This window comes from Callorhinus ursinus, unplaced genomic scaffold (genome assembly GCF_003265705.2).
Source record: "Callorhinus ursinus isolate GAN/ISIS: 27379988/994484 unplaced genomic scaffold, GSC_fseal_2.0 scaffold41, whole genome shotgun sequence".
NCBI lineage: Eukaryota > Metazoa > Chordata > Mammalia > Carnivora > Otariidae > Callorhinus > Callorhinus ursinus.
Genome location: NW_027397103.1, coordinates 14,024,258 through 14,042,812, shown reverse-complemented (window position 1 = coordinate 14,042,812; position 18,555 = coordinate 14,024,258). Strand labels below are relative to the sequence as shown.

The 18,555-nt window shown below is 48.9% G+C and overlaps 1 long non-coding RNA gene across 2 annotated transcripts; it reads left to right on the top strand.

Moving 5' to 3' along the window:
- The first annotated feature begins 1,096 nt into the window (after window positions 1-1,096).
- Window positions 1,097-9,325, top strand: LOC141370628 (uncharacterized). Of its 2 annotated transcripts, XR_012374822.1 has the most exons (4): window positions 1,097-1,360; window positions 2,674-2,945; window positions 7,130-7,341; window positions 8,816-9,325. It is a non-coding gene; the product is annotated as an uncharacterized lncRNA (long non-coding RNA). The 2 variants fall into 2 exon arrangements; XR_012374823.1 differs by lacking the exons at window positions 7,130-7,341; window positions 8,816-9,325 and adding an exon at window positions 3,431-5,335.
- The last annotated feature ends 9,230 nt before the right edge of the window (window positions 9,326-18,555 follow it).

Below are 18,555 nucleotides of genomic sequence, written 5' to 3'. Positions count from 1 at the left end.
ATTATTAATTAGAAGTATAAATATTTTCAAACAGTAATAGCTGTTCTTAGAGATCAGTGTTAGTCTGCACTTTTGCGGGAATTCCCGAGGATCAAGGGCCTGTTTTGTTTTGTTTTGTTTTATTATTGTTATGTTAATCACCATACATTACATCATTAGTTTGTGATGTAGTGTTCCATGATTCATTGTTTGTTCATAACACCCAGTGCTCCGTGCAGAACGTGAAGGGCCTGTTTTGTTTTAATGGTCCTTGCACAGTACCATTCACGGAGACAGGCTGGGGGGAGCACTGGGGACTCGGGACCAGAGAACACAATAGCAGACCCTCCACATTAAGAATAGTTACCTGAGGAACACCTGGCTGGCTCAGTCAGTAGAGCCTGTGACTCTTGATCTTGGGGTCATGAGGTCGAGCCCCACCCTGGGTGTAGAGATTACTTAAAAACAAAATCTTAAAAAAAATAGTATCCTGGCAAAACCAAAAAACATTCTTATACTTCTCTTGTCAAAATATACACAAGGATTTAAGTACACTCCCACCCTACACTAACCTAATGCAGTAGCTTTGGCTTACTGCAAAACTGGAAAATGATAATTTTTTCATTTTCACTTAAAATGCTTCCCTATTCTCCTCCACTCTCTCTTTCTCATGCACAGGTCTTGCCACAGAGCAATTAAAGCACATTGTCTGGGGTGGAAACCAGAAGTCCGTAATTTTCAAAGAACGCCAGGGATTACAAGGTGATCCGAGAGACAAGGGCCAGTGGCTTACCAGCCCTGAAAGGTGATTCTAACGAAGCTGAAGCATGAACACTTGGCCTCCAACCTCCTCTCCTTCCCCCCTCATCAGGGCATGGGAGATACATGAAATATGAGGAGGGCCTGGGGTAAATAGGACCCAAATGCTAAGCACCCAACATGTGTTAATTCTCAGACGTCAGGTGATTCAAGGCGACCACCGGGTGCCATTTGGGAGCCAGCACACCGTGTCCAAGGAGCAGATAATTTAAAGAGTTTTCATCCCAACATCTGTGACTCACAGTCCATTGTGACTCATTCCCAGGGGTTACAGCAACACCTCTCCATCTCAGTCAGATGTGGGTCTCAACACCTGGGGAGTTATTGTCTAATGGGCATGGAGTTTCAGGACGGGATGACGCAAACATCCTGGAACTGGATATTATCACTCATAGGATGGGAAATTAATTTGCTGGCAAGTATAAGGCGAGAACTGGGGCAGGTAAAAAATGAAGGCGAGATGTTCCACGAGGAGGCCGGCATCATCGCCTAGTTCCAGATAATGATTCTTTGTATCCAGACAGGAAAGGAGGCAACAAAAGGCAGGAGCCGAATAACAAGGGTAAGTCAAGTGACACGGATGGAGGATGCCAGGGACATCACAGACAACCGTGACTTGATCACGCTTCTACATGTTAAAAGTTACGGTGCGCAGAGCTGACGTGGTCTGACCCCCAGCCTGAGTGCACCCACCGCAGGTATACGAGATAGCCCGAGAAGTACAGATGGTTCCAGGACGTGGGTCCAGTCCCAGCAATTGCCTGCCCCTGGCACGGGTGCCGGGAAACAGAACGTAAAGCCCTGAGAGATTAAAATCGTTTGCAATGAAGGAGTAGTTTCCTTTGTGATGGGAGAAAGTCTGTGAACACGTTTTAAAGTGAGTACATTGGAATTTTTTTAAAATGGAGATAAAAAAGCCGATGCACGGTGAAATGACCCCAGTGTGGAGAAGGGAAAAGTGCACGTGTTCTGGGGTTTATTCTTCATGACAGAGTCTACTGAACAAAGTCATATATATTTTTCCAGCTCAGGCATTCAGCGTAAATGTGCAGCCCTAGTGGGGTTTATGGTCCCTGTTGGTCCTCCAACTCTCCCTCTGTGCCCAGGTTGTTTGCAGCAGGGAACAATCATGCTGGAAAGGCTAGAAGATCGAAAATTAAAGGCTTAATTTCGGGGCTCAGGCTTTGACGAGGCTCGAATTTGTCACTTTTTTATTAAAAGAAAGGAAATGTTCAGCCCTCGCGAACAACCGACTCACTCACGGTGGTGTCGTCCCAGGACTAATGGTAATGAATTACATGCCAGTCCTTTTCATGCTTTGAGCTAAATCGAGGTGTAGGAATGTTTACATGTATACAAGAAATGCCAGTGTGATCATCAACAGCAAAAAGGGGTTAAAATTCCTTCAGTTTGTGCAAGACTGATGGTTGAGGAGTGGCCCATTACATACTTTCAAGTTGGGAGGGGGTTAGGGAGAGCATAAGTCTTTAAGGAATTTTGGAAGCAAGGTTTCCGGGACCTTGAGGGGGCTAGCTGTTGTTGGGAAAAAGTCATTTGTTACCGTCTAATAAAATCTGAGTCGTGAGACCCTCCAGTTGTGTATCCGTGGGTCATATGCTTGGGGGATGCTTGCCAACACGTATCTTGGCGGTTAGAGATAAAGGAAGTTTACAAAGGAATTTTTACATGGTAGACTTACAGGATCCTGGGGTTTGGGCTAAGATTGCTTTTTGCCCTTAGCGAATTATCAGCACCGAGGCAGCTTAGTCCCTAGAGGAAGGTCACTCTGCCTGTTTCAAGGACTCATCGATGGGCTGTAGGTAGAAAGGAAATTTAAATTTTTTCTCTTCTGCCTTTGTGTCCCACATCAAACAGGACAGATCTAGTCTCCGATCCTCTAGAACTTACGGTGTAAAAGACAGAAACAGTCTTTCATCCCATCCATCATGCTGCCTAATTTCTACAACGCTGCCAGAAAGGAGGTAAGACAAGGGTTCTGGCTGCCATGTCCAAGCATGACAACTGCGGTCCAACAAGTTAGGGCACACGGCCAGCAGCAGCAAGGACGAGCCCGAGCCCCAGCCCTGAGTCTGAACACACCTCCTCCTTCTGTACCTTGCCACCCGCCAGCTCGTATCCCAGGCAAGGTAGGCGGCCCTGTGTACGTGCATGAACCTCAGGCTCTCTGAGACAATCCCGAGGCAGAAAGGGTGAGGCAGGGGTGAAAATGCCACCACCACCCCGAGACACTAATTCCTTTATTTTCCGTGTCCCTATTTTTCTCATAGTCCCCTTATTCTCACTTCTCACAAAGCTATTTTGTGCTCCTTGCACCATCTGGTGAGTCCCTGTAGATGTGAAGGATGCCAGCTCATTCTTGTCTTTCTTTCCCTTACGTTGTCCTCGCTGTCACCCCCTCATAGCCAGGGCTGCTGGGGGGCCGGGGGCCAGCAACTCAGCCTGAATGTCACACACATGATGAGGTTTTAGAATAAGTATGTCCCACATCTTGCTATGGATATCCTTTTATCAAAGTGATTGTTTATCTCAGGTGTAAATGGAACTGGGGCCTTGCACTTTAATCTGGTAAATCCGATCATTCTACTCGGCAGCACTGTCTTCTGCTTTCTAGCAGGGGCATCTGCAGGTCCCGAGTACTTCTTCCCACCTAACTCCATGCCCTTCTCCATCGTCACAAGTCTCGACTGATAGACAAGTGAGGTGCAGGGGGAAAATACTTCAAGTAATTCCTGACTGCATCGTTTTTATTTCCCTTCGAGAGCCGAGGTGCGAGGAATCAAACCACCAAGGACATGCGTCATGTCCAAACGCCTGACACAAAATCGTATTCACTTCCTTTCATAAATGCCAGTTTTGAAAACTTGGAATTTACGAGTCAGGGAACATATTTTTTTTAAAAAGCCCTGACATTCTATTCTAAATAAATAAATAAATAAAAGCCCTGCCACTCTGAGGCGGGGTTTGATCTTTCCAGTCTCTAGAAATGAAATTCCGATAGGAAAAGACAAAAAGCAGAATCCTTTGGTGGAAACATATAATCAGAGGCCTTTGATAATAGTGCTTTTTTGAGATGGTCACTCCACATTTTCAGAAGGACAAAGATTTGGGGTGGTGGGGGGCGGAACTAGGGGACATCTGGGGAATCTTCAAACCCAATGGAAGCACCTGACCCGACCAAAACAAACCACGGTCTGAAAAGCGTCTTCCAGAACAGAGTGGCAAACCATCTGTATGACCCCCTGAGCCAGGCGTGGCATAAGACCCCACTGCGTAGGCCGTGGTCTTCCTGTTACCTGCTGCTCTGCTCAGGTGGGTAACGTGAGCGAATGCAAGGTAAGGATCACCACCCAGGGAGCTCTAAGGCATCTGCAGACAGCAGGACAGAGTGACCGAAAACCCAACCACACATCGGGCGCAAATGCGAAAACACCACGTTGTCGCATCGCGATACGAGATGAATTGCCCAGAAAGGGAAGGATTCAGGTCAGTTCTCAAAGAAGTGTATCATAATTTGGACAAACAAGATGCTTCGAAGTGGTTTGGGGACGCAATATTCTAAAACAGCTGAACTTTAAAAAACATGATCAGAAATGATTCAAATGGCAGACGAAGGGGAATGGTCTCCTCCCATGCTGGAAAACGCTCTGGAAAAGCTACTATAAAAACAGTCATACAAACAGTGTAAAGCTTTTCACAGCTTATTAAAAGCCACACCTGGGAGCACGTGTCTCAGAGGAAGCAAAGAGTATCTGCACAAGGGCCTTTTTAGACACAGCCCTGAAGTCAATGATCACGTGAACGATGCAGAAGCCAACCCGCAGCCGGAGCTTTGCACAGGGATGGCCACGGGAGGGATAAGCCACGGCTGGGGGGTTTGGTGGGATGTCTGCCTATGCATGCTGAGGTCCATCCGTTTGGTGAGTAGGGTGCACCGACTTCTTATTTCCCAAATGACATCATTCTACAACCCTGAAACGGTGACCTGATGCATTTATGAAGCACAGTCATCAGCCGGAGAACTTGCCTGGATCTAGCATCAGTTGTTACCCCATTAGCAATGCCATCCCACCCACTGTCCACAGATAATGCGGTGATGACTGGACATCACATCCCCCAGCTGCTTTGCAATGACATGCTATGTCCATTCTGTGGACGGAAGCCCTCAGCTCAATGCCAAGATCCTCCCTGCCTCCCAGGCTGCAGGCAGTCCGTGCTGCCTCCATGAGGAAAGATCCTTTCTGACAATAGAACACACACAGAAGAAAGTAAGAAATGAGTTTAAGAGGAACTGTATTCTGATGAGTTCCTGGATCCAGCTGGACCTGCAGCCCCACCAATCCCTGAATACTTACTTGGCTACATAAAATGTAACTTTTTTGTTTGTTTAAGCCTATTTAAATTGGATTTTCTGTTATTTGTACAAGAGGCCAAACTGATAAATTTCATAAATCTAAGACCGAGTATGGCTAATCTTGGTCTTCCTACTCTGTAGAATAACATCTAGAACACAGTAGATGCCGGAGGGAGGGCAGGAGGGGGGAAGCTTCCTGACAAATAGGAAGGGTATAACTTGGTGATCTCATAGTCTCCACAAAGCAATTGTGGTGGTGTGTCCTACAGGGTATTACCCACGAAATAAAATGCTCTATTTGGCTTATGTGTCTTTCCTGTGGGTGATTTCTGACTAAATAACCACCTTTAAAAATGGTACTATTTTGAAAGAAAGTAATTTCAGTAATTTTGGTTGGATGGTGAGTTACACAGACCAGTGGACTTTGATAAACAAACCTGTTCTAAACTGATACACTAGAAAAACCATGCCTAAAGCAGTTAATACTGAATTAGATGACATGCCTGCAGCCTCATTTGGGACCCAGCTGGAGGAGATTGATAACTCACCCCAGATAAACCCAGAAGACCAGGACGATGGCTCCAACTTCCATCTGAAAACTGGCCTTTACTGGGCTTTGGAGATCTAGAAAAGCCACATGAGTGAAGCTTCCAGAGGTCCCTTTTCCTGAGAAACAGGCAAGTACAGCATAAGCAGGAACACACAAACCAAAACCAAATAAACAGCTCGATCTAGAGCCTGAAACCTCCCATACCTGCAGAGGAAAAACCAGCTGCTGAAATGTTATGGATAATTATGTTAAGGAAAAGGTTCTTTCATGGTCCTGGAACGTTGTTTCCTTCTGGTCACACAGCAAAAAGTAAACCAGCGGGCGTAGGACCCCACGAAGACAAAACTTAGGTTTTGCCATCTGGAACGTGAGGCATCCTTTGGCTTTTGAAAAGGCTGATACTCAGATAACCCGATCTGGAAAGGAGGTCAGGCGCTGTTTATAAGTGTATTAGGTCATCACTTCCCCATGTTAAGCAGCTCCTGCTTAGATGCAGGTAATTTCTGTACCGGGTTGAGATGGCTCTCACCCTTCGCCAGATTTTTCAAGAAATACCAAAGACTCGGATTTTTTTTTAAGATTTTATTTATTTGTCAGAGAGAGAGCACAAGTGGGGGGAGCAGCAGGCGAGGGAGAAGCAGGCTCCCCACTGAGCAGGGATTCTGATGCGGGGCTCGATCCCAGGACCCCGGGATCATGACCTGAGCCAAAGGCAGACGCTTAACCGACTGAGCCACCCAGGTGTCCCAAAGATTCAGATTTTTACGTGAAATTTTTGGAGTCCTCGATGTCGGCTCCTATTGGGATTCTGAATTTATGATGAGGCTGGCTTGCTGAAGGGAACCCCTTGGGGGACCAGCCTGTGTAGGGTCCGATTGTACTTCTGCCCTCACACAATCTCTGGCACCAGCTGAAAGAATTTTGTGTTGCTTTCGATGGGGCCACCGGATGGGACCACAGTCCTGGAAGCCAGAAGCCCTCAATCCAGGTGTTGGCGGGGCTCGCTCCTTCTGAAACCTGTAGGGGAATCCCTTCCTCGCCCCTTTCTAGCTTCCGGAATTTCCCAGCAATTTGGGGCAGCTCGGGCCTCCGGCTGCAGGACACGGCTTTGTCCCCCCTTGACTTCTGCTCCCATGTTGCTGCCCTCACAGGGCAGACTTCTTTTAAGGGAGTAGTCACCTGGGAGCCGGGGCCCACCCTGCTTCCGTGTGACCTCATCTTAACTAGCTACCTGCCCAAGAACCCTACGTCCAGATGGGGTCACTGTGAGGGTCCATTTGTGTCACCTTGGCTGGGCGAAGGGGGACCCAGGTAACAGGAGACATGATTTCCGGTGCATCCGTGCAGGTGTCTCGGGAAGAGATGAGCATTTGAATCGGTGCACTAAGAAGATGCCTTTACCCATGCAGGTGGGCACCATCTGGTCTGTTGTGGCCCCAAATGGAACGAAAAGGTGAATTTGCTTTATCTGGGACATCCTTCTTCTCTTAACCTTGGCTATCCGGTCCCTGCTTCTCAGCCTTGGGACTCAGACTTGAGTACTCGACCAGCTTTCCCGATCCTCCAGCTTGTAGACAGCAGACAGAGGGACTTCTCAGCCTCCAGGGTCACAAGAGCTAATGTACGTAAGTACATATTTATAATTACATCAGTATTTATATTATGTCTCTGGAGAACTCTAGTACAGTCACATTCTGAGGCACTAGGGGTTAGGACTTCATATCTTGGCGGGGGGCACAGTTCAGGTCCTAAGAGTCCAAAATGTATGTCCTTCCGTAGGCCAAGTAGACAACCCCAACAGCAACACTCAGTGCCAAATTGTGTCTAAATCAGTGAAGGGTGGGGATTGAGGCATGGCCCACGTGGGGCAAAATTCCCCTGCACCCGCGGGCTTTTAAACTTAGAGAGGAAGCCATCTGCTAAGGTGCAATGTGGGGCGCTTGTCTTCTGTGGATCATTCCAAGATCCAAGCTCCCACCATCCTGTTGCTCAGCTATCCACTTAAACCTCGTCCTTCTTCACAGCCAAGCTAGGGGAAGAAAGAAGGGGAAAACCATGGCTAAGGCAGGTCTGCTCAGGCTGCATCCTCTGGAGGTGACACGTATCACTTCTGCTCTCACTTCTTGTGTAGGAAATAGTCTCACGGTCCCAGCGGATTGCAAGGGAGGAGAGTAGTGTGCCCAGAAAGAAGGGGGAGACAGATATGGGTGAGCTCTAGCAGATTCTGCCACAGGGTCAGCAAGATGACCCGTGAAACCTACCTCATGCCCTTCACTGGCTCTCTTCATCCAACTCACCGGCCGAGGCTAGCAGAGGACTCCACCCTTAGGGGCCTCCAGATGGAAGGAGCCTGTGTCCCTGAATAGTGGCCTCTGCCTTCCCCTGACCCCTGGCTGATTGCACTTGACTTGCGTGAGAAGCAAACTTCACTAACCTACGCATCTATTGGGCCAAGCCACTAAGATTTGGAGGTTATCTGTTGCTGAAGCTAGCATTAATTTAACGGATACAGGGCAGCCCTGAATAATAGATAGAGATATTCCCTGCAGAAGCAATATGGCTTCAATGTGAAATTCAGCTTCTACCTGTAAAATTTTTTAAATAATAAAAAACGGCAGAAATTATCAAAAGGATAATTCCATTATCTCCAACTTCCAGTCATTAAGAGATTCAAAAGTTCCTGGTGCTCGTTCTTAATCACAACACCTTCTAATATTTATAAGCACATTAATATTAATATAATGGGGATGACCAGACAATCTGGTCACAGAAGGTAATAGAATAAAAATTAAATAGAAGCACTAACAAAAATTCTTATAAAACCTTGTAAACCCTCGATGAAGAAAGTGCATCAAACCTTTTTATTACCTGCCCTGTAGGCTACCAAAATGTTTGCATATTTAAACCTTCTCTTGTTAAAGAAACCCTTTCTTTCTCCTTTATGGGCCATTTATTTTATTGTGTATTACGCCAACAAGGGGAAAAATTGATCTGACATTTACTCTTTTATGTGATTTAATATAAATATGCATGAGTCTTCAATATATTTTTTCCTATAACTGCAAGCCAAAGTGTTTCTCTGCTCCCGTCTCCAGGAGAGATTGTTCGAATACCTTCTCTGTGGAGGGCAGTGGCTCTTGATGGGCACTGCACGGAGGACGAAGCCGGGGTCCAGCCTGCGGGTTTTGAGCTGAGGTTCTGAATGCAGACGGTCTGGGAAGAAGCCCCGGCTCCCCCTTTTCCCTGCCGCGGTCTGGCGCCCCGGGAAACAGCAACTCCGAAGATGAAGGTAACAGCAGGAGGATCAAGTTAAGAGAAATGCAGCTCAGAGTTTCAGAGAGAAATTAAGTCTCCAGTCAAAACCCACCCAGAAGCCACTCTGCTGTTCCTTTTCATTTCTGAGTCGGACTGAGGAGGGATTTGTGCCAGGTGTAACGGCAGTACCCTAACCCTCATAGGCCGCCTTCCAACAGCACCTGGCCCTTCGGGAAGGTTCGGACTCTTGCAATGGATGGCCACAGGCCTTCCCACAGAACTGATGGTGCGTTTTCTGTTCATGTCAGGTTGCTAAGGGCTCTTCCTGCAAAGAGAGGACGAAGGCGAAGAGCATGAAATCAAAGCAAAATATAAGTTTTGCTCAGAGATAATAGTGGAAAGGGAGCCCAAGGGCATGGCCGACCTTCAGCACGAGCCAATGAGACGTGGCCTCCCGTGGCGGCCGCTCCTGGGGTGTCCTGCTTTATTCCTTCCCAGAGAGCCCCCTCCCACACTCAATGCTCTCCCTGCGCGTGCTGTGGCCGCAGAGAGTCCCCAGTCTCCGTGTGTTAGTGGCGGGCGGGAGGAGCACGGATAATGCAGAGAGAGAAGCTCACAAAGCCTCCTGTTAGAGGAGAGTGTTGCCAGGTGAAAACAGGATGTATTGTCAGATTGAACAAGGTGCCTGGGTATGTTTGATTTGGGGGTGAACACCATTTTTAAAAGATTTTATTTTTAAGTCATCTCTACACCCAACGTGGGGCTCGAACTCACAAGCCCGAGATCAAGAGTCGCGTGCTCTACCAACTGAGCCAGCCAGGTGCCCCAACATTTTTTTTAGTACAAGTATGTCCCAAATATTGTATGGGACAAACCTATACTTTTTTTAAAAAGTGTTTATCTGAAACCAAACCTTAGCTAGGCATCTTATGTTTGTGTTTGTTAAATCTGGCCATCTTACCAGGAAATCTGGCAAGAAATCTTATCTATTAGTATGACATACCTGGTCTGTCTAGCAGCGCATATGGTAAGTTTATCTGGAATCTACGGCTTTATGAGACACGGCTCCTTGAAAAGTGACTCATAAGTCACATAACTGTTGAATGATAACACCACCTTTTGTGACCAATCATGACCATATATTTAGTGGCCACGCAAGATGCCCTACTCATATCTCCCCACTGAGGACGCTGCCGTGTGGGACAGAGCTGCAGGCATGCTCCCCCTGTGGCCCCTGGGACCCCGCTGTGGCCTTCATCTGAGGCCCTGCCTCCCCCAGACGGCCCCCCGTCCCTGCGGAGCACGACACGGGGCTGGGCTGTCCATTCCTGCCTGGCGGGGGCTTCCTCTGATGGGCGTCCTGGGCTCAGAGCCATTCTGATGGCCCGGCCGAGACCTTCCCCAGGACCGCGGTGTAGCTGGAGGCTCTGCCTGGCCCACTCTCCCGTCCCCACCGGCTTTCCCGGACTCAGATGGGCCCCGCAGACCGCAGCCATTCCCTGCCTCCTCGCACCTTGAGGGCCTGTCCCCCATTAAACCCACTTCATGGAAACCCTTTGGGCATGTGCTTTCTGGAGGACTCACACTCACACAAAAATGCCTCCCTTGGAGACCTCAGTTGCTAAATCTGATCTATGACGTGTCCTTGGCCGTCAAGGAAGGGCCTGGAGCGCTGGGCTCGCGGTGCTGGACCACCACCCACCTCACCTGTAACCTCGCTCAGAAGGTGGGAGCAGCCCTCTGCTCTGGGTCTGGCTCATCATCTCAGCAGAATGAGCCACAAATCAGAGAGATCAGGAAACATTCGCAAACTGTCGGCACAAGGCCAACCGGCCAACAAGCATCTGCTGTCACTCTTCTCCTTCTTATTAAGCCCTCATCTCAGATGACGTGCAGAGGACCCCTTTCCTGGGAAGCCAGTGAGCCAGGAGTGAGATCAACCCATTTTCAGGGGTTTCTCCTGAAAATAAAAATAGGTGCAAAATTGTTTGATATCATTTTTCCAGACACAAATGGATTTAAAAAAAAAATGTACTGTGTGAAAAGGCAGCTTCCCTTGGAGCGGCTTCTTCCAAACACTGGAACTCAGAACCTGTTTCCCACAAACCCCTAAACCCTTCCCCAGAATGATGCTACAGGTATTCTTACAGGTGGAGGGAAAAAGAAGGGAATTGAGCTCTGATGCTGGAGGGACTTTGGAGGTAACACAAGCGGTTCTCAAAGGAGGGGGAAGCGATAAAAGACGTTATGAATGTCTAGAGCTATTGGCAAAAACGGATCTTAAAAAACACATTTTGATTCATTAGTTTTGATACAAAATATTACAGCAAATGGTGGATATCAGATAAAGATGCCTCGTGCATCCTCGATAAAGAAAGGATGGTGCTTTCAACCCATTTGAGCTGGTTAGGCTTTCATGGATTAAAAGCCTTTTAATAATACCCGCTCAAAAGTCTCTCTCTCCAGTGCCATGCAGGAACAAAAATCATTGCGCAGACATTACAGGAAGCCTGGACCGGAAAGATAATGGTCTCGGGTTTATGAAGTTAGATGTGATGATAGATGATGCCCCAGAGCATCGCCAGTACGATTTTGCTCCAGGAGGCTCAGATGTTTATCTGGATTTGGGGACCGACAGAGACACGCTTCTGCCCGTGGTTTGTCCAGGAATGGTTTTATCTCCTTCTGATATGAAGGAGCACAGTCAGGTGGCTCCACAGGAGAAAATGAGGGATGGGGAGAAAGGATAAAGGGTTTTCCTACTCTGGCACACACACGGGAGACAGAAGCAGAAACCAGAGGGTGTCTGTCCTGCTTTTGGATAAAACAGGGACCACCCCCCCATGGCACCCTCCAGCCTCCCTCGCCTGGGGACTCCCCAGGACCCGCAGGACCCTGGCAGAGGACGAAGGCCTCTCCCAGGGTGGGTCACATATCGACGTTGCCCTGTCTTGCTGGGATCCAGGTGATCACACATCCTTGCGGGTTTGTCCTCTCTCCATCCCTGAGCCTGTGCTGAGAAACTTCCTCCGGCAGAATCCATCTCTCACCAGTAATGCACTTACTGTGCCTTTTAAAATATCTTACTCCATGATTCCCCAAATCCCTCTCCCCTGTGTCTCACTCCCCTCCAGCCCTTCCTTTCTCACTATTCCTCTGCACCACATTGTCCTGCCTGGAGTTCATCAGACTCAAATTGCAGTCCTTTGTGACCATCCCCAAAAGCTCATACAAATGTGCATCCTTTACTGGGGTGACTGGACCATGATCACACATGCTTTCGGCTCACCGTTTCCTCCCCATGTCAGGAAACACTTAGCTCCCACCCAGAATAATATATGAAAATTGGAGGTAAGCACCCACCGCAGGGCAAGACTCACTATTCCCAACACACATGTGCCCGCACGCATGCGCACGCACACACAAACACCCCCCCCAAAAAACCTGAATCTATGTTGCAGGTTTTTTTTCACCCAGCATCTGGTTCCTTTCAATAATCACCAAGAAAATAATGCAAACTATTTGGGACACTTTCGTAAGGCACTTTAACTTAAATGACCTCCATAATGCTCTCTCTTTTTTTTTTCCCTCAATTTTTGTTTAATTTTATTATGTTATGTTAGTCACCATACAATACATCATTAGTTTTTGATGTGGTGATCCACAATCCATTGCTTTCATATAACACCCAGTGCTCCATGCAGTACGTGCCCTCCTTAATACCCATCAGCAGGCTAACCCATCCCCCCTCCCCTCTAAAACCCTGTTTGTTTCTCAGAGCCCATAGTCTCTCATGGTTCATCTCTTCTTCCGATTCCCCCCCCCATTTTTCCCTTCCTTCTCCTAGTGTCCTCCATGCTATACCTTATGTTCCACAAATAAGTGAAACCATATGATAATTGACTTTCTCTGCTTGACTTATTTCATTTAGCATCATCTCCTCCAGTCCCATCCATGTTGATGTAAAAGTTGGGTATTCATCCTTTCTGACTGCTGAGTCATATTCCATTGTAGATATGGACCACATCTTCTTTATCCATCCATCTGTTGAAGGGCATCTCGGCTCTTTCCACAGTTTGGCTATTGCGGACATTGCTGCTAAACCAGAGTTTCTTCAGTGAGCTAAGCACCAGGGGTACAAAGATACTCTTACTACTGCTACTAACTCTACCATCACTACCTGTCCTAGGACCACTGGCTTTCGACGCTAATAGATGATAAGGGGCCCCAGACCCCTGCTGAGCCCATTGCAGAATTCACCTAATTTATTCCCCACAGCCACCCAGGGAAGTAGGTCCTCCCTCTACAGATGAGAGTGAAGGCTGCACAATCCATCTGGGACCCTGGGTCTGCCTCACTGTAACTACATAGACTAGGAATGAAAACTGAGTTGCTACCAGGAAAAGCAGGAAGAGAAGCTATCCACGTAAACCAACAAGTAGATATGATCAGCATAGCACTGGTCAGTCCTCCCTGCTGAACTCAAAGGAGGCCACCAACAGGAAGATTGCTCTCTATCCTCCTCCCCAGAGTCTCCATGCTTGTCTGGGATACAGTCCCATCTTGTACACATTATCTGTCAAAACACACTTTAATTGTTAATCTTCTTGACGGCGGCGATCATGTCTTCTCCATCCTTCTACTCCGGTGCTTAGTACAGAGACCAGCATGGTCATGAACTCATCCATTCGTACATTCAACACAAGCCTGCAATGCCTGCCCCGTGACAAAAACAGGGACTGTAACAGCGGGGAGAGCAGACCCGGCCCATCCCTAGAGGTCACAGCTCTGGCGGGGGAGCAAACACGAACCACGTCTTTTCGAGAAGGTGGGTAAGATGACCTTGGGCCAAACGCAGCTCTACGAGGTCCTGTTATCACAGAAGACAGAGTGATCAAGAGCTCCAGGAGAAATCTGCCTGGCGGCCCAAGAATGTAAAGTAGAATGGTTTGACCCAGTTTTGCAGACTCAGAGCAGGCTTCCCTGAGAGAGTGCGTGGTGTGCCCCCTGCAAGGCGAAGAGGAACCAGCCAGGTGAAGCAGGGGGAGCATGCTGGGGGCAGAGGGAAAGGAGCTGGGAGGGAAGGCCAGTGCAGGGGGCAGGGAGAGCAGGTGAGCCTGGCGTGAAAGGCTGGAGGGGCGTCCCGGCTGGAGGGGGCCTGGCTTTGGTGGAAAGACTGTGAATGTGTGGGCAGAGGAGGAGGTAGGAATGGGTATGGGAGGACATTCCCATTGAAGAGGATCCCACTGGCTATGGTGCAGAGAATGGATTTGAGGGGCCGGGAGGGGGGTGAGAGGAAACCCAGTTAGAAGCTTCCCGTCTCTACGAGAAGTCTTGGTAGCACAGGTGTGCTGGGAGGGGGAACGGCATGAAGGGGGAGCCCCAGAAGGGACCTGGGGAAATGCGCACCTAACACGAATGTCCGTTTGAATAAGTGCGCTGTGGGTTATTTTCTGAGGCTCCTTTCAGTTACAGTTCCAGCGAGACTTAAACGGATGAGGGAAAGGAACGGTCACGAACGGTGAACGACTTTGGCCGATTTAAGCAGGCTTCTTTATTGCCGGACATGGAGCTTTCATATCCTGTTGTGAGTCCCTTAAAAAATAAGATGTTGCTTTCAAGGCTTCTCGGAAGGGTGTCAAGACTGGGGATCGGCTTTGGTTGCCCCAGAGGCACATCCCTGAGGAAGTATGCTGCACAACACAGAATCTCCAAATTCGTCCACACTCTTGCTCGCAGGAACGGAAGTAGTGGGTCTAGAGGGGAGAAGGTTCCCAAGCTCTTGCTTGGGGAGCAGAGTCAGAGGAGAAGGCTCACCGCCTCGCTTTTAAAAAGGTGTCGTTGGGAGACACCCGGCTGGCTCAGTCGGTAGAGCACGCGACTCTTGATCTCAGGGTTGTGCGTTCAAGCCTGACATTGGGTGTAGAAATTACTTAAAAATAATATATTTTTAAGATTTTTGGAAAAAAAAAAGGTATAGTTAGGGTCATGCTAATTCTCCCAGCAAGGAGCCACGCTGAGCCTCTGGGGAGCTCCTCCTCGCCCAGGGCTCCTGCACTGGGTCCAAGTCCCCATCACAGGAAAGCAAGTCCAGGCTTTTCCTCCACCCTCAACACCGAGCACCTGCCAGGAAGCCCATCCAGAGTCGGCTGCGCTGGGGCTCCCACACGTGCTCTGCTCTCCCCCTCCCCGTGCAGACGCACCTTTGCCCTTAAAAGTCACCCTGCGCTCCAGACGCCCCCTTCAGCAGCCCTGGCATTTTTCTGGGCTTTAATGAAAGATAACCAAGAAATAAAACACAAGAAGAAAAAGAGGCCTGCCCATCCCGGAAGCGGTAATTAGAATTTTGCACACAAAGATCCACACGGAGTTCTCAGGAGGCAACCAACCGTGGAGGGAAATGAAGGAGGAAAACCTCCCAGTAAACAGAATGCAACTTGAAAGCCTCATTTTTTCCCCCTTCTGGAGTGGATTCCCTGGGGGAAAGAGCCATAATTAATTGTGGTCAACATCAAGGCCCCGGGAGACACCGATGGCAGTGGCCTCGGTGGGCAGCCTGTCGTGAATTGACCAGAGTTGCTCACATCCAGGCTAGCTCGGTTTGGGGGGCTGCAGTCTCACCCAAATGCACGATTTAGGAGATGCACAATGTAAGCTGGCAAGCTGGACAGCCGTCCACAAAGACCCAACTTCGGGCTTGTCTGTGTGGCCATTTCTTCCCCTGGGCCGTGGGCCGTGGGCTTTGTGAAGGCCCAGAAGGCAGGATGGGGACGGGATTCATTTCCTGGAGCCGCCCTAACAAGGCACAAACAGGGGGCCTTAGAAGGAACAGCAGGGCGCTCTCTCCCAGCTCTGGAAGCCAGAGGTCCGAAGTCGGGGTGTAGGCAGAGCCGCGTTCCCTCTGACTCTAGGGAGGAAACCTGTCTTGCCTGTCCAGCCTCCGGTGGCTGCCTTGGTCCCTGGTGTTCCTTGGCTTGTGGGCACATGGCTCCCAGCCCTGCCTCCGTCTTCACGAGGCTGTCCTCCCTCTGTGTGTCTGTGTTGTCACACAGACTTCTAAGGACACCAGGCACTGGCCTCCGGCCCACGCTACTCCAGTAGGACCTCCCATCGCACGCTGATTGCCTCTGCAAAGACCCTCTTTCCAAATAAGGTCCCACCTGCCACTGCTGGGGGTTAGCCCCATGTATCATATGCCCGGCCAATGAAGCCTTATGATCCAAGACAACCAGCTGTGTGGTGTGTCTAGACTCCTCCTTTAACTTGTATAAACAAGTTTTTTAAAAAGCCAAGTTTGGATTAAAATGTTTTAACTTCAAGTTCTACACCAGCGATTGGACAGTGTTGATGTGCTGCGGAACAGCCTTGGTCCCCGACCACCTTGTCTCTTGCCCCCACTCCCCACCCCCGTTCCATCCCATGCACAAGCGTCCCCCCCACCACAGGTGCAAATGTCCCGGTGCACACATGCAAGATTTTTAGGCAACAGTTGAGAAACAGCCGGCCTGACCCAAAGCTACCCCTCAGACCTAGTGGCAACACAGCAGAGTCCGGGTCCGAACTCAGGAGTGCGACCCAGGAACAGGCTCTCGAGGTGAGTGACAACAAGAAAAGGCAGAATCTAGGTAGGTGGGCACCTGCATGGCCCCCTCGAGGCAGGGGATGCGCTGGGAAACATCACAAGAATGTGGTCCCCAGCCATCGATGGGCAGTGTCTCCACTCCTTGCAGCTGCTGTAACAGGTTAATATCAACTTAGTGGCTTCAAACAACACAGATTTATTATCTCACGGTTACGATGGTTAGAAGTCTGCAGTGAGTCGGCAGGCAGGGCTGCATGCCTTCCAGAGGCTCGCAGGGAGACTCTGTTTTCTTCCATTTGGCTTCCGGATGTCGCCACGTTCCCTGGCCTGCAGCCCAGCATCACTGTGACCACTGCTTATGGCATCACGTCCTTCTGGACTCTGGACACCTTCCTCTCTTTTATAGAGACACTTGGGGTAACATTGGGTCCACCTGGATAAGCCAGGCTCACCTCTCACCCTAAGATCCTTCACTTAATCACATCTGCAAAATCCCTTTCGCCATGTAAGGTATCAGAGTCGTAGGTTCCAGGGAATAGGAAGTGGACATCTGCGGGGCCATTGTTGTGCTCGTCATGGGCATTATTATCATTATTTCTTATTCAGCCTGGGGGTTTTGGTGGTGGGAAGAATCGGCAGGTGTAAGGAAGCCCTGTAAGCCCACAGTCTACTCACCGCGTGTCCACCTGCCTATTCCAGCCTGAGCCACCCCTCCCCCTGCCCCCTGCCTGGCACTGAAGCCGGGAGCATGACTGAAGAGCACACCTCGGATGCTCGCACCCCAGCACAAAGGCTGAGCCAGGAAGGATAATGAACCAAGAGCAGGAACCAGCCACAAAAAGAATGCAAATGGCTTTCCTGACCACGCCAACCCAGCCTGCAGGAAGCATTGAGGGGCTCTGTGAATACTAGGGAAACAGCAAGTCTCCATGCTCCCCACAGGCCCACACACATGTGTGAAGACACCCAAGGTCAGGGATGGTTCACCCCAAAGCAGAGATTACCTCGAGTTGGGCACTAGGATGGAGGAGGAGACAGGTGTCAAGGAAGTGAAATGTTTTCAGTTTTTACATTAGATTGTATTTGTACATTCCTTGTTTAGCTAGAATACAGTTAGACAAAAAATGGATCATGCTCTGCCTACGTAAGTTCTCATGATCCTGCTCATCACGAGCCCTCTCCTTAGAGGCATTTAAGTGTTCAGGTCAGGAGTTCAGGGTGGATATCTGAAATCCTGAATACATATTTCTTTTTGTATCTCCTATAATTCAGATTTTTCAGAAACTTATTAAAAATGGCCTTTTGCCTCCTTTGAACAAAATGTTTTACCCCAAACCTGCTGTCCTAGAGGAATTATTTATGGGTGGTAAATAAACATGGTTGCTTGTGCCCCAGCCTTGGGTTCTGATTCTGCCTGCAGCCCCTGCTGGCTGTGTGACCATGAGCATCATGCTTGCCCGCTCTGTACTCAAATGTCTTCATCTGTCAGGTAGGGATCATGACAGTATCTACTTCATGAATTTGTTGTGAGGATTAAATGAGCTCATATATGTAAAGGCTTGGAGTACAGCCAGTCACAGGATAAGCAGTGTAAGCGTTAGCTATCACCACCACCATCACCACCATCACCATCACCATCAGCACCATCATCATGACCATCATCACCATCACCATCGTCTTCATCATCACCATCACCAGCATCGCCATCACCACCATCACCATCAGCACCATCATCATGACCATCATCACCATCACCATCGTCTTCATCATCACCACCATCACCATCAACACCATCATCATGACCATCATGACATCACCATCACCATCATGACCATCATCATCATCATCATCACCATCACCATCATCATCATCACCATCAGCATGAAATCATGACCAGCATTATCACCATCATCACCATCATCATCAGCACCATCACCATCACCACCATCATTACCATCATAATTTTCCAGAAAATATTAATATCTGCATTCCTGGCCT